The sequence below is a fragment of the Lissotriton vulgaris genome, unplaced genomic scaffold (genome assembly GCF_964263255.1).
Source record: "Lissotriton vulgaris unplaced genomic scaffold, aLisVul1.2 SCAFFOLD_1232, whole genome shotgun sequence".
Lineage (NCBI taxonomy): Eukaryota > Metazoa > Chordata > Amphibia > Caudata > Salamandridae > Lissotriton > Lissotriton vulgaris.
In genome coordinates this window covers 176,716-193,265 of record NW_028247607.1, presented here as the reverse complement: position 1 = coordinate 193,265, position 16,550 = coordinate 176,716, and positions in this window count along the sequence as shown.

Below are 16,550 nucleotides of genomic sequence, written 5' to 3'. Positions count from 1 at the left end.
GTCCTCTCCGTTGGGGACCGTGGGCGGGTCCCTAAGCCCCCCACGGTCCCTGCCGGCTACCCGTATCCTGCGGGAGCCGGCATTGCTTTTCTGTATGGGGAGCAGCTAACATGCTTCTCCCCATGCAGAAAAGCAATCAGCTTTGATTTTTGAAAGGGAGAGCTTTCAAAAACCAAAGCAGTGTTCTATGGTAGGGTGGGAGCCAGCCCTGGGTTGTGGCGGTCCCCAGGGCAATCACAGGCTCCAGTAGGAGGCCTTGCTGCCCCCTCCCATCATTTGTAAAGCCCCGGGGGGCCCTATTTTAAATATTAGAGCCCCGGGGAGGTGGCGGTCCCTGGGGCTCGGGGGCCCTTAGAGGCCCCCCATCATTATACAATTAGGCCCCGGGGGTGGCGGTCCCCGGGGTCTGCGGGGGCCGTGTGACCCCCTATAATATGTACTTTGCCCCAGGGGGTGGCGGTCCCCGGGACAGTGTGGGGGATTGGGCCCCCCATACTTTATTTACAGAAAGCCCCCGGGATTTGGCCCCCAGGGGCTAACTTACATAAAAGCGCGGGAACCCAGCATCGTTTTTTTTGTAACGGCAGGGTACGCATACCCTACACATATCCCCTGATTTTTAGGCCTTGGTGGTCCTTGTGGGACCCCCTAAGCAGGCCTAGGGGGTCAGGGTGTTTCTACCCTGCCCCCTTTTTGAGTTTTTTGTGTTTCTTTTTCTGTTTTCTTGTGCCTCAAGGCACAATATGGCTGCCAACACTTCCTGGTTTGGAGTGATGTCATCAGTGATATCACTGACCATGTCATGTATGATGTAATATCTGACATCCTCAGCTGTGTATTGCGGGCGCGCGAGTTACAGTTAGTACAACTATGTATAATGGAGGAATTTCAATGGTTTTGTACGAGTAAAATGTCCAGCTAACTATAACACCCCTGAAACCTATGGATTTTTAAGTGAATTTCAAAGGTTTTTTAAATGATAATTCCTAACTCTAACAGGCCTCAAACCTATGTTTTTAGTGAATTTCAAAGGTTTTTTCAATGATAATTTTTACAAGTATTTATTTTCATACTCTTTTACTATATTTTTTAATCTATTTATTTTTAGATATCTTATATTTTAAATTACATTACACATATTTATTAAAAATATATATTTTTTAAAATAAATATATATATTTGTTTATTATTTTATATCCTTTAAAATATATTTATATTATTTTCTTTATCTTTTTTTTCCATTTTTGTTTGAGTCGCGCTCCCTAAGCGCACCTTTCTCGATCACTGCGGGGAACCTATCCGCCATTTTAGGATTGTTGTGTAGGATCCACGTAGGGTGTTGTAGTATTCTCTGTATTGTGCCTCCCTGGCACCTGTAGTTAGAACCTCTGTGCTTGTATGTTCTATGGCTTTGTAGTAGAATGTTGCCTTCTGGCAGTTGATAGCTTTGCCTGCTCCCTGTCGCTGTGCTTCTCCTAAGCTGAATAAACCTGATCTACAAGCTAACCTGTTGTCCAGCCTACTTCAATACTACAAATTTGTTGGCGACGATGCTGCTTAGGAGAAGGTAAAAGAACCTGCCTTACCTCGTTTCTCCTCGTATTCCTGTGGAGAGTACACTGTGGATCGAGTGTACTTGAAGAGCAGCTGTTCGACTCTCTGGGGAAGATAGTTAGAACCAAGGAGAACAAAGACAGTAAAGTGGTTGGCAGTCAACGTTTTGATAGAAACAACACTCCTGGTTCTTAGCGTTTTGAGAGAAATGCTTTTTCAAGAAATGACATTTGTTACAGATGTGGAAATCCTTCCCATAATAAAAACAACAAGTTTTGCCCTGCCAGGAACTCTACATGTCGGAACTGTGGGAAGTTTGGGCATTTCGCAAAAATTTGCCAAGTCTCTAAACAGGGAAATCCTACTTTCAGCAACAAGTCCCAGAGTCTGAGTACCGTCAACACTATTGGGAATGTCTCAGAGTCCTATGGAAATACTGATGATGACTCCGACTCTATGAATGGCATCCAAGATGACCTTAGAGACATGGTCGTAGTAGTACGAGACGATGGGGTCATTATTGGAGATCCGTCTGATTGTGTTGATCCTCTCGAAGACTTTGGTGTGGGTGACAAGATAATTACCCTTTTAGTAGACTCTGGGGCTAGAGTAACTATGATTACACAAGAATTGTTTGATGTAACTTGGCCTGAAAGGAACCTCCTACCACCTGACAGGACTCCTGTTTCTTATGAAGGGCGTAGAATTGCTCTTCTTGGGTTTTTTGAAGACATTATTCAGTTTAGGGGAAGGAGGATCTTTGGCAAAGTATATGTTTCATTGAAGGGCCTAAACATTTTGGGTTGGTTCCACCAGGGTTTGTTCAAGATGATCCTTAGACCCGGGTCCAAAGAACAGATCAGTATTGAGGAATCTTGTGATAATGTAGAGAGTTTAGCTGGTATTGTTTCAGGTGACAATATTGAGAGTTTAATCTCCAGATTCCCCAGAGTCTTCGGAAATAGCCTTGGCATCATTAAGGGTTTCAACCACGAAATTAGAGTAAAGGATGGTGCCATCCCCGTAAAACATAAGGTGAGGAGTGTTCCTTTCAGCGTGAGGGATGATTTAGAAAAGGAGTTGATGGGTTTATGCAGAAAAGGAGTCATAGAACCCATCGAGTCGTCCTTGTGGTTGTCTCCTCTTGTTGTCGCCAGAAAAAGGAATGGGGATTTGCGCGTCTGTGTGGATTTGCGCAGTCTCAATAAGAACATCTGGATTGATTCACACCCCTTACCAAAAATCACAGATTTGTTGTCCCTTACCAGAGGGGCAAGGTGGTACACAAAGCTGGACTTGGCCTCTGCTTACCACCAGGTGGTGTTGAGTCAATCTTCTAGACATCTGACTGCGTTTGTCTCTCCCTTTGGCAGTTTTCAGTACTGTAGGATGCCGTTTGGCCTTGCGTCAGCGGCTGCAGTTTTCCAAAGGTTGATGAGTCAGATGTTTAGGGACACTACTGGAGTAATTGTCTTCCAGGATGATGTTTTGATTTTTGGCGAGAACAAGGCGGATCATGACTTTTCCTTGAATCAGGTCCTGGAAATCATGCAAGAAAAGGGAATTGTTTTAAAGAAAGAGAAATGTGTTTTCTTTAAAGAAAAGATGGAGTTTCTGGGGCACGTTGTTTCTCATGCAGGTGTGGAACCACGTCCTGGCTTAGTGAAAGCCATTGTTGATGCTCCTCCACCTGCCGACAAATCTGGGCTAAAATCTTTCATTGGACTCAGTGAATTTTACTCAAGATTTATCAAAGACTATGCGTCAAAAGTTCAACCTTTGACTAACATGTTAAAGAAAAGTGTGCCTTTTGTTTGGGATGAAAATTGTCAAGAAATTTTCAAGTGGATCAAATTACAGCTTGTTGGGGAAAGTATTCTCAAACCCTTCGATCCCAACAAGGAGTGTGTTGTGACTGTAGATGCGAGTGGGTTTGGACTTGGGGCTGTTCTTACTCAGAGGAATGGACAAGTTGACAACACCATCGCATATGCCTCAAGGGTACTGCATGGGGCAGAAGTTAACTTCTCTGTTATTGAGAAAGAGCTCTTGGCTTGTTGGTGGGCGGTCAGGAAGTTTAATCCTTATCTCTGGGGTAGTCATTTCACTATTCGCACAGATCACAGTCCCCTAGTCTCTATTTTGTCCGGGGAAAAGATTAAGGAGCATACCCCTAGAATTGCAAGGCTGTCCACTAAGCTTCTTCAGTATGATTTTGAGGTTGTTTATCTGCCGGGCTCAAAGAATGTCAGAGCCGACTATTTTTCTCATTTTCCTTTAACTGATAATGACTCCGAGGTTGAAAAAGATGAAGATCTTGAGGATTGTTTTGTTGCGGCTTTGGATCTTGAAGGTATGTGTGCAATCAGTGAGGTTGAGTGGAAAAAGGAGTTATTGAAGGATGCGGTTCTCCTACAGGTTGTCAACTATCTGAAGTCTGGGTGGCCCAAAGAAAAGAATGTTTCTGGTCTTTTCCAAACTTTTGTCAAGGTTGCTGATGAACTCACTGTTGAAGATGGCATTCTCATGCGGTGTGGCAGGCTTATTCCCCCTGAGAGCTTGCGGAAGCGTCTGGTGGATGGTGCACATGAAGGGCATTTAGGGAAGACCTTCACCAAACGTAGGTTGAGAGATGTGTTTTGGTGGCCGCAGATGGACGTGTCTGTTTATTCTCTGGTTGACAACTGTGTCATTTGCAAGTCCTCAGACAAAAGTCATAAGGTTAGGTCTCCCCCTATGGAGCCCGTTCAACTTCCGGAAAGGGCGTGGGAAAAGATTGGGGTTGACCTGGTTGGTCCTTTTTACCTCTTACCCCCTTGTTCCCGTTTTGCCATTGTTGCCATTGATTACTACTCCAAATGGCCTGAAATTCGCTTCATCAGTGAAGCCTCCTCTGCCAGTGTAATTTCCTTTTTGAAAGACGTCTTCTTGAGAGAGGGGTTTCCTTCAGTTGTCATGACTGACAATGGTGTCCAATTTGTCAGTTGTGAATTTGAATCTTTCCTTAAACAAGGTGGTGTGACACATAAGAAAAGTTCCCTTTACCACCCCCAGGCCAATGGCCTCGTTGAGAGAATGAACCGCGTTCTCAACAACTGTATCCAGTGGGCCATTGCCAGCAAGTGTGTGGTTGAGAATGCTGTGCGTTCCATGCTATGGTTTTATCGTACAACAGCTCATTCTTCTACTGGGGTTTCCCCCTTTGAGCTCCTGAGGGGTAGGAAACCCTCTACCAAAATTTGTCCGGGTTGGATGTCAAAGTGGGTAAAAATGAATGTTATGGATGGAATTGATGATTTTGTCAGAGACAATGTTTCTGAAGCTCAAAAGAAGCAGAAAACCTATTTTGATGAACGGAAGAGACCTGCTGCCCATGACATTTGTGCTGGTGATTTGGTTCGGATTAAAAATCCTGTTCATGTCACTAAGGGTAGGAGCAAATTCTCTCAGCCACTTGTAGTTGATAAGATCTGTGGAAATGCTGTACGTGTGAATAATAAGGATTGGTGGAACATCTGTAAAGTTGTTAAAGTTAGTGGTGATGATGCTTTCACTGGTGTTTCTCAGCCCAATCCCAGCTCTGTTTCAAATGACAAACGTTTCAGTACTGTTGCTATTAACGAAAATGGCAGAAATGTTGTTGATGCTTCTGTACCAGGACCTCGCAGGAGTCATAGAGTGTGTAAGATTCCTGCCAGGTTCAGATAACCTTTTGCTTCTGTCTTTCTCCTTCACTACCAGTTGTGTTTTCCTTTTCCTCTTACTTTCCATCCTAATTTTCTGGTTACTTCTCTTCTCTTTTCTTTTTCCTCTTCTTTTCTTTTCTTTTCTTTTCTTTTCTCCCCTCCTTCTCCAGGTATGAGCGCTTCTTCTTTTGTTTTACAGAAAAGAGGATAATGTAGTATTCTCTGTATTGTGCCTCCCTGGCACCTGTAGTTAGAACCTCTGTGCTTGTATGTTCTATGGCTTTGTAGTAGAATGTTGCCTTCTGGCAGTTGATAGCTTTGCCTGCTCCCTGTCGCTGTGCTTCTCCTAAGCTGAATAAACCTGATCTACAAGCTAACCTGTTGTCCAGCCTACTTCAATACTACAGGTGTGCAACGGGTACGACTTGTGGCGCGTACGCGACATGTACAATTAACACCTCGTGACGGTCTCGCGGTTGCACGTGACGTCATATGTGTTTTGGATGCGGTGGGTGTGCGACTCCAGCAAAATATTTTAATGTCTAAAAGTATATATATATATATATATATTTAATATAAATATTAAGGCATTATCTAAGCTAATCATAAAAATATTATTCTTTTACTTTTAATAAAGTTACATTACTTTTAAAAGCAATTTCGCGAAGTCGGGCTGGGTGCGAGCTGCACGCACACACCCTACGCGGACTCCATGTGACCATAAAAAAGAGATTTGATTGGTTCATAACACTTCGTATTCTAACTATTGAAGAACCGACCCATTTCAATCACTCTTCTTAGACCTTCCTTTAGAGAAGACCTGTCTTCAGAAGAACATTACATTTTTTGCATTGCAGACCTCAATTTCGTTCTTGGACACAAAAATAGCTACTGAGTCTGAACATTCTGGGGCAGAAGAATTTCTTCCAGAACCTCTCCCTCCTCAAATATATACCTCTACTGTTTGGAAATGTTTTACTTTCCCGGAGGGGCAAAAGAAAGAAAATGCCAAAAAGGTGACATGCAACATTTGCAAGGCAGTGCTCTCCAGAGGAGACCCAAACAAAAAGCACTCCTGTGGCACTGCTAGCTAATAGAGAGTGAGAAGTAGAGAGAGTAGTAGAGAGTAGCAGTATAGTAGAGAGTGAGTCGTAGAGTGAGTTGTAGAGAGTACTAGAGAGCGAGTAGTAGAGAGTGAGTAGTGGAGAGTCAGTAGTAGAGAGTCGTAGAGAGTCAGTAGAAGAGAGTGAGTAGTAGAGAGTGAGTAGTAGAGAGAGAGTAGTAGAGAGTGAGTAGTAGAGAGTGAGTAGTAGAGAGAGTAGAGTGGGTAGTAGAGAGTGAGTAGTAGAGAGAGAATAGTAGAGAGTAGTAGAGAATGAGTAGTAAAGTAGTAGAGAATAGTCAGTCAGTCAGTGTCAGTCAGTCAGAGTCAGTGTCAGTCAGTCAGTCAGTCAGTGTCAGTCAACCAGTGTCAGTCAGTGTCAGTCAGTCAGTGTCAATCAGTCAGTGTCAGTCAGTCAGTGTCAGTCAGTCAGTGTCAGCTAGAGCAGCTCTGATGACCTGGTTCTCTGGCTCTAATATAGCTCTGCTGACCTGGTTCTCTGGCTCTAAAGCAGCTCTGCTGACCTGGTTCTCTCCCTCTAAAGCACGTCTGCTTTCACACATTACCTTGCAATTATAGTTCTTACTTTAACCAGATGAGGTAGTTCTGATAAGAACTTTATTTTCTTCTTTTTTCTTTTGTATTGTTTTTTTGAACAATTTTGAATTTTTTGGGGTATTTTTTTCAAAAAAGGAACAAAAAGGAACAAATAAAACAGGAAACTTTTGAAATTACTAATCATTCCAAAAACAATAAAAACAAAAATTTAAATCGATGGTTGCGTTGTGCAGCACAAACTGCATCCAGTGACTGCTCACCGAAGCATATGTTTCCTACACTTCACGCAGTGTTGCTCAAGAAAGGCGAATTCTGGCCTAATGTCCATTGCAGGTATTCCTGAGGACGCTCCAGATGTACTTGCCACAGCAGGTGAGGAGTTCAAAGCAGCTCGCCTCATTTACACCCGAGCAAGATTGAGAGGATATGTGGTCCGGAGATGCTTGTACATAGAAGCAAAGAGTATTTTTTTTACTGCCTCTTGACAGGACTCGGTCACAAATTTTGCATGTCACCTTTCTCGCATTTACTTTCTTCTCTCTAGCTGGAAAAGTGAAGAAGTTCCACACAACAGATTCCGGCCTCTGTGGATGTGGTGCCTGCTGCAAGAATTCTTCTTCAGAAGATACTTCCTCCTGCTGCTGTCCAGCTGCCATTTTCTCTGATATCTTTTGAAAAACACCTAAAAAAAAACAAGCAAAAAGGGTTCTTGTAGGAAAAGAGTTGTCCCTCTAAAGATGCTCCAACAAGAATGAATAAAATTGGTGGGGTCCTTCGATAGTTACAGTGGGAAATGTTATGAAACAATGAAATCTTTTTTTTGGAGGTCACAGTGATGTAATTTGAGATGTAATTAGTGATGTCATCAGTGATGTCACTGACCATGTCATGTATGATGCAATATGTGACATCAACAGCAGTGCATTGGGGGCGCGCAAGTTATAGTTAGCAGAACTAACTATAACGGAGGAATTTCTATGGTTTTGTACGAGTGAAATGGCCAGCTAACTATAACACCCCTGAAACCTATGCTTTTTTCTATGAATTTCTAAGGTTTTTTAAATGCTCATTTCTAACTATAACGTCTCAGAAACCTATGGCTTTTTCAGTGAATATATATATCTATATATATATATATATATATATATATATATATATATATATATATATATATATATATATATATATATATTCAATGAAAAAACCATAGGTTATAGGCCATATATAGTTAGGAATTAGCATTTACAAAACCTTATTTTACTCGCATAAAACCATTGAAATTCCATATATAGTTAGCTAACTATAAGCGCTAACTATATATCGCGCACCCGCAATCCACTGCTGATGATGTCACATATTACATCATTCATGACATGGTCAGTGACATCACTGATGACATCACTGATCACAACATCCAGTGATTGTATGTGTCTGTAAAGTTTAAATATGTTTCACATATTGAAGAATGAGTGGATGTATAAGTGTCTGGATGAAGAATTTAGTAGGTGCATGACTGACTGTATGAGTGAGTGATTAAATGTGTCTCACTGAGTACATGGGTTAGTGACTAAACTGTCTTAATTCGTGCATCAGTATGTTTGTTGTTGTGTAAGCTGCTGCATGTGTTGATCAGTAGCTATAAGAGTGGCCATATGGGTTATTGATTGGTTGCCCAAATATTTGAATGGGAGGCTGAGTGTGTGTGTGGGTGGCTGGGAGGTGCGTGACTCTGTGCATAGATGTGTAAGCAGTTGATTCACTAGGAGTATGAGTTCAAGAGTGCATGTGGAAACAGCTATATGGGCGGTTGACTGCATGGGTGTGTTGGTGAGTGAATGGATTTCTCATTGCTACATGTGCAAGTAAGTACGTATGTAAAACACAATACATGTGAGAGTTGAGATATATAAATAACTGAACATAAGAGCCAGTGAATGTGTGAGTGGCTGTATCGATCACTGTGAGCTTGTATCAGGGATTATATAAGAGAGTAAATATGTGTTATTATATGTTTGAATAAGTAAGATGTGTATAACTGTATAGTTGAGGAAATGGAGGTGTGATTGATTCTTTGCATGACTGACTAGGTGTGTGAGTAACTCCATGGATGAGTGACAGTCTGTGAGTGTCTGTTTATACTGAGTGTATGTAAGGTTATATTAGAGTCTGAAGAGGTTCATTGTATTATCACATGAGTGATGTGATCAGTGATGACAAATGAGATGTCATCAGTGATGTCATTTGAGTTGTCATCAGTGATGTCATTTGAGATGTCATCATTGATATCATTTGAGTTGTCATCAGTGATGTCATTTGAGATGTCATCAGTGATGTCATCAGTGATGTCACTGACCATGTCATGAATGATGTAATATGTGACATCATCAGCAGTGGATTGCGGGTGCGCGATATATAGTTAGCGCTTATAGTTAGCTAACTATATATGGAATTTCAATGGTTTTATGCGAGTAAAATAAGGTTTTGTAAATGCTAATTCCTAACTATATATGGCCTATAACCTATGGTTTTTTCATTGAATTTTCAAGGTTTTGTAAATGCAAATTCCTAACTATATATCCACTATAACCTATGGTTTTTTCTGTGAATTTCATTGGTTTTTTAATAGCAAATATGAAAAGCTTTAAAATGTCAAGTACGTGATAGATAAAAACATTTTCGTATTTATGCACGCTGATGTGCTTTGAACGCTGCCCCCCCCCTCCCCTCCGTTGTAATCCGTCGTACCTCCTTGTCTCTCCATTTGATTGATTGTTGTCCAAGCATTTACTGTTTTAGAATTGGTTCTCTTTGGATCATTCTCTATTTACAAACAAGCACAAAGTCGCAATACTCTGTTTAGTCTTTGCAGATAGTGAAAAATCGTGTAAAAAAAATAAAAGTAATCGAGCAAAATCAGTAGGCCACTAATTGGATCTCTTTTTGACCTCGCTAAAATAGAAATATTAGGAACAACCCTTCTTGAGAAATACGAAAATAGTGACATGAACTGAGCTCCACACCATGAGGGCTGCAAGACAGCTCGGCTCCATCACCCATCCCGCACAAAATAATGACAAACCCTATGCAAATATTAAAAATATAGACAACACACCAGCAAAGAAACAGGGTAAAACATTTTATTAAAAAACTATTTACATAACGTTGGTTTATAAGATGATGTCAGTAGTGGACCGATGTGTGAATAGATCGAAAACAGCACAAGGCTCCAAGATCCGGATAGCAAGCTCCTGGATGTTGGGTGCCATAGTTTAGAGTTCTGAATTTCAGCCTTTTTCAATGCCTGTGCTTTGTTGAATCAAAATGGCGGCTTGACACAAAGCTGACTCAAGCGTTGCTACTGATGCTATGCAGACCAAAACTGGTTTTCAGTTTGTACATTTTTCTAGATTTTTCAATCCAAGTTTGGTTGACTTTGTAGAACGATGGCTTCAGATTTTCAACATACGGTGTGGTGGCGCTGACTGGGAGGGGGCGCTTCGCTCCTGCCCCCTCCCCAAGTAAGATTTTCATACGTGAAAGTACGTTAATGGTTTTGGTCCCTGAGATGCTTCGATGTCACTACCATTCTCAAATAGCATAAGTTCTAGATGTTGGGTGCCATAGTTAAGAGTTCTGAGCAGCGCTTGTAACACTGTCTGAAGCTTATTTCCACCTACTGCAGCTTCACTATTCTCAAAGTAAGTGAGTGTCGTTTGTGGACCTGACTGCATTAGAAAACAATGTGATATGTTACCTTCCTAAACAGCTTGACGGAGGCCCCTGAGGGACGCTGTGATGGCCATGGACTCGGAGAAGACGCTTGGCTCCGACACCCTCCCCAAGTCTTATAGCACTGGTGTAGCCTGAGATCGCCCCCGACATAGGCGGCCGGCTCCCGGCGGTACTTTTTGCCTTTTGATGACTCTTCAATTCTGGACCTTGTCCCACAATCCGTTTGACCTGCCATTCCGCCCGCTTTTGCTACACTGTGCCTCTTCCGCCATTCAGCTGTTTTCCGCCCGCTCTTGCGACTACAGCGTCTCGCTCACCATGTAGTTGAGATGCGCCCGCTCTTGCGGTGCAGCGATAGGCGGCTGTCACAGGACTCTCAAAATGGCGGCCGGCTCTTCGGTTTTGGGCCTGGTCCACTAAAATGGCCCTGGGACACCTTGGAACTCGGACGCTTGTCTGCTAGGGCTTGGGTCCCATTCTCGAAAAGCGTCCCCTCAGCCGTGAAGATTCTACAAAAGTCTTGGGGGCCTCCGACTCCCGCAGGCTTCTGGTGGGGAGCGGCTGCCATGATTGCTCGTGGAATGGCCACGACGGAGCTACGAGATGGTAGTGGTCTCATGCTGACGCCAGCTTTAGTGTGAAACATCCAGAAACACTGTAGACTACCAATTCGATCAGTTCCGGTAGCGCCCCAACATGACCCGGAAGAGAAGAACTTGCCCTCCCCTCTTTGACTGATGGTTCTTGTTGCCTGTCCCCTCTGTTGTCATTTAACAGAACTTTTTGGACTGCTGAAAGGGGTTGTGTTCTGAACGCTGGTTGGTGGAGACATTTAGACTATATTCTTGACCTACGTTGTCGCGTAATGCGTTTTATGACACGCCGCGTTAGCGCACCCGGAAGTGATCCGAGGCGCGGCGCGCAGCGCGTAACGTAAGCATAACAGGTCATGTGACTTGTTAATAAAACTTTTCATTGGTTCATTTTACTTTTGTTAATTTAATGATGAAAAGCTTGGTCTTATGACCTAAAAATTACGCTTTTTATTATTTTCGAACAATATTTTTTTTTCAAACATATGTTATAATATTCCAGGCTAATGTACTTTCCCGGAAAATTTACAACTGTCTTGCAAGTAAAATATATTCCTTTTTCGAGAAAAAGGGCGTTTCTTCCTTCCATGACGGAGCCGTTGAGTAAAAGAGATTCGGCCTGCTGTCTTAGTCGCCGATACGCCTGATTATCAGATTCTTATCGATCACTTTATGTTGCAGACATGAAAAACACAACTGCCCTTGACCATTTATCTTTACTGCGTTCCTACATATTATACCTTTTATCCGTCATGTAATTGGACTGCTTTATTTCACTTGCCTTTTACTGATTCCAAAACAGTCACTAAAAGTAAAAACTTTACAAATGAAAATACTACTACCGTGTTTTGTTTTAAAAACCTTTATTGTGAAAATGTCAGTATACAAATACGGGCCTATAACCACGTGGGCCGGCCACGGAGCAAACTCAAATCGTATATGATGAGGAGACATTTACACTGTAGAAGAACGTAACGAGCGGGCCATTAGGTGACAAGAACAAAGGTGTCTAACAGTTGCGGAATCGGTGGACGTACATTTTGTAATTAAAATACGACAGGGCCACTTACAATAACATTTTCTAGATATACATTTGCGGGCAAAGAGTTACGAGTCCCATTTATACCGGCGCCATTTTGGGCGAGGCCGGGCAGGTCCAAGATATAGTCAAAATGTCTCCACCAACCATCGGCCAGACCAGAACCCCTTTCGGCCCTTTATGTTACAAGATGGTGTCTTCTATTCAGAAAATATTGGTGGCAGCATTTTGAAAGGAAACAGAAACAGCCGTTCTCCTAGTGAGTTTCACATTGTTACATTTAGGAAGAATGTTGAAGAGTAGTATGTGGAAAATCTGAAGCCATTTTTCTACAAACTCTCAATCAGACTTAGATGGAAAAAAAACCTGAAGAATGTACAAACTGAAAACCAATTTTTGTCTGTATAGCACCAACAGTAACGCTTGAGTCAGCTTTGTGTCAAGCCGCCATTTTCATTCAATCAATAGCGTCCCCCTGCACACATTCAGGGACCTGGTCGTGTCTTTAGATGAAACGCATTGTAGGAAAAGAAGCAGAAAGGAAAAGGAAAAAATTTCCGCCGGACCTAGTGAAGCTGCAGCAGGTGCAAATAAGCTTCAGACAGTCTTACAAGCACTGCTCAGAACTCTCAACTGAGGCACTCAACATCCAGGACTTGCCATTCGGATCTTAGCGCCTTGTATTTTTGTTTTGTTCTTGATGGAGGGGAAACAACAAAAAACAGGCATTGAAAACGGCTCAACTGGAGCAAAAAAAAAATTACTTCTTGGGTGCATTAGGGCATTTATGATTTTCGAATGCCGTATTCATCAGGTTGATGCTCATGTTGCCATAGGACAGCATAGCACCACAGTGTATACAAGTTAACTTCATATGTTCAGATGAGGCAGGTGGCATATTTAGCATTCACCTTCTTTGATCCAGGAGGGATGGAGAAAAACTGCCAGATGAAACTTGAAACTTGGCCATCCAGATCTCGGCACATCGGTCCGCTACTGACAGTGACCGCAACTCAGCTGGACACGCCGTCTTTCGGCGCAGCATTGTAGGATGGCCACACCAGTGCGGCAATTTGCTGGACACCACATCGGTGCCATCCGCATCTCGACGCGTTGTGCTGCCTTCGGCCTATTCGCACATCGGTCCGCTACTGACAGTGACCGCAACTCAGCTGGACACGCCGTCTTTCGGCGCAGCATTGTAGGATGGCCACACCAGTGCGGCAATTTGCTGGACACCACCTCGGTGCCATCCAGATCTCGGCGCGTTCATTCATTCAATAGCGTCCCCCTGCACACATTCAGGGACCTGGTCGTGTCTTCAGAAGAAACGCATTGTAGGAAAAGAAGCACAAAGGAAAAGGCAACAAGTTCCGCCGGACCTAGTGAAGCTGCAGCAAGTGCAAATAAGCTTCAGACAGTTCTACAAGCACTTCTCAGAAATCTCAACTGAGGCACTCAACATCCAGGACTTGCCATTCGGATCTTGGCGCCTTGTGCTGGTTCCGACCTATTCACACATCGGTCCGCTACTGACATCACCTCATAAGCCAACGGGGCACCCCACGCCGACTTCCGGCGCAGCATTGTAGGATGGCCACACCAGTGCAGCCACTTGCTGGACACCACCTCGGTGCCATCCGGATCTCAGCGCGTTCGAGTCACTGTGCCGGAAGAGTAACCGGAACTCAGCTGAACACGCCGTCTTTCGGCGCAGCATTGTAGGATGGCCACACCAGTACGGCAATTTGCTGGACACCACCTCGGCGCCATCCGGATCTCGGCGCGTTCGAGTCACTGTACCGCAACAGTGACCGCAATTCAGCTGGACACGCCGTCTTTCGGCGCAGCATTGTAGGATGGCCACACCAGTGCGGCAATTTGCTGGACACCACCTCGGTGCCATCCGGATCTCGGCGCGTTGTGCTGCCTTCGGCCTATTCGCACATCGGTCCGCTACTGACGCCGCCTCACGTGCCAACGGATTTTCTACGCTTTTTGTAGCCCTATGTCGCATAACAGGTCATGTGACTTGTTTATAAAACTTTTCATTGGTTCATTTTACTTTTGGTTTCCTAAAGATGGAAGGCTTGGTCATATGACCTAAAAATAACACTTTTCATTGGTTTAGAACATTTTTTTTCCCCAAACGATGAAAGCCCCACCTTGTTTCTGGATCATTCAGACTGAAGCTGGCGTCAGCATGAGAGCACCACCATCTCGTGGCTCCGTCGTGGTCATTCCGCGAGCAATCATGGCAGCCGCTCCCCACCGGAAGCCTGCGGGAGTCGGGGGCCCCCAAGACTTTTATACAATCTTCACGGCTGAGGGGACGCTTTTCGAGAATGGAGCCCAAGCCCTAGCAGGCAAGCGTCCGACTTCCAAGGTGTCCCAGGGCCATTTCAGTGGACCAGGCCCAAAACCGAAGAGCCGTCCGCCATTTTGACAGCCATGTGGCAGCCGCCTATCGCTGCACTGCAAGAGTGGGAGCAACTCCACAACATGGTGAGCGAGACGCTGTGGCCGCAAGAGCGAGCGCAACTCAGCTAGATGGCCGCCACCTGGGGAGACCCGTTCACGCCGCCTCCCCCCCCCCCCCCCTGGGCCGCCGCACGCCAATTTTCGGAGCAGCATTGTAGGATACCAAAACCAGTGCGGCAGTTTACTGGACATCACCTGGGTGCCTGTCGTACATGTTGTGTCAGCCATGTGACACTGGACACAGACCGCTACTGACGAGGCCTCCCCCCGCACCACCCGGGACGCCCCACGCTGTTTTTCTGTGCTGCATTGTAGGATCCCTAAACCAGTGCGGCACCCAGGCGACATCACCTGGGTGCCGTCCAGAACTCTGCACGTTGTGCTGCCTTGGGACTATTCGCACAACAGACCGCTACTGACGAGGCCTCCCCCCGCCCCACCCGGGACGCCCCACGCCAATTTTCGGAGCAGCATTGTAGGATCCCTAAACCAGTGCGGCACCCAGGCGACATCACCTGGGTGCCGTCCAGAACTCTGCACGTTGTGCTGCCTTGGGACTATTCGCACAAAAGACAGCTTCTAACCATTGTTGCTTTTTGTGTTAATAAATGTTTAAATGTTTTTAGTTTTTGTTCTGTTCATTATCGTTAAAAGTTAATAAAGTTTTATAACCTTAATTTGTTGGAGTGTTATCTATTTTTTGAAAAACGGGTGAATGGGGCCTTGAATCGGGTTATTGTCATGTGTGGGCTTTGGAAGTGTGCTGCTGCAGGATCGGACATTTCAAACTCAAATGCACGTTCTTTTTCTTACCTTTCCGAAGCATGGAGCGCAATAGCAAGCAGAGAAAGGGTGATGCACGTGTTGAACACTACCTGACCTGGCAAGTTGCTGGCAGTGCCCCCCCGCCCGCTCCTGAAAGAGGGCACACACACACCGCCGCCCCGAGTACTTCAGAAATCTTTAAAAGACCATGCGCTTGTTCATGAGGCTTAAATGGTTTATCACCTCTTCTAGAACCCCTACATCGACCCTCTGACGTTTCATGGAAAAATTACCATGTAACACAATACCAAGCCCTATCAGCTGAAACCCCCAAGGAATCGTGGGGCATATTAGCAAGGGGGTTTATCTCCCCTTTTTTGGCTTTAAAAACCATGAAAGCGGAGATAAAATTATTTCCCTATTATCAAGCTGTCGCTAACACCAGTTAGTGACACCTAAAAGGAGATAGCGACCATCTTGGGCCCGGCTTTGCATGTCAGTGATACTTATCACTAATGACATGCAAAGTGGCGTGCCAAGATGTTAGCGACTGGAAACAGTCCCTAACATCGCTACCTTCTATTACCAACTTTTGGAGATATTCGCACTAAGCGCGAATATCTCCAAAAGCTAACACCTGCCCTGAGCAGGTTTTAGCCATGTTATCCAATGGGAGGTGGATAACATGGCTAAGAGCATTAGGTCGATAATACATGAATATCGCTGACTTTTCTGCGATAATAGCAAGGTTTATCTGCGATAAAAATCGCCGATGTGCGGCGATAATTTTTGTCTCTAAACAAGTTATAGACAAAAATTATCGCTAGTTGTTAGTAATATGCCCCCGGGTTTTTGCTTGCAGAAATCGGGAGGCGGGAGACTAGCACTGAAATCAGTACTCACACGCCTGAATCAGGAGGATTGGCATGTCTGAATTCTCTACAGCTGGGGCCATAAACTACATCCGCAGGGGTAGGTGATAGCCTGGGACCAGCCTGGCATCTAAAATGGCTGCCGTGCACGACAAAATTGTGGCATTC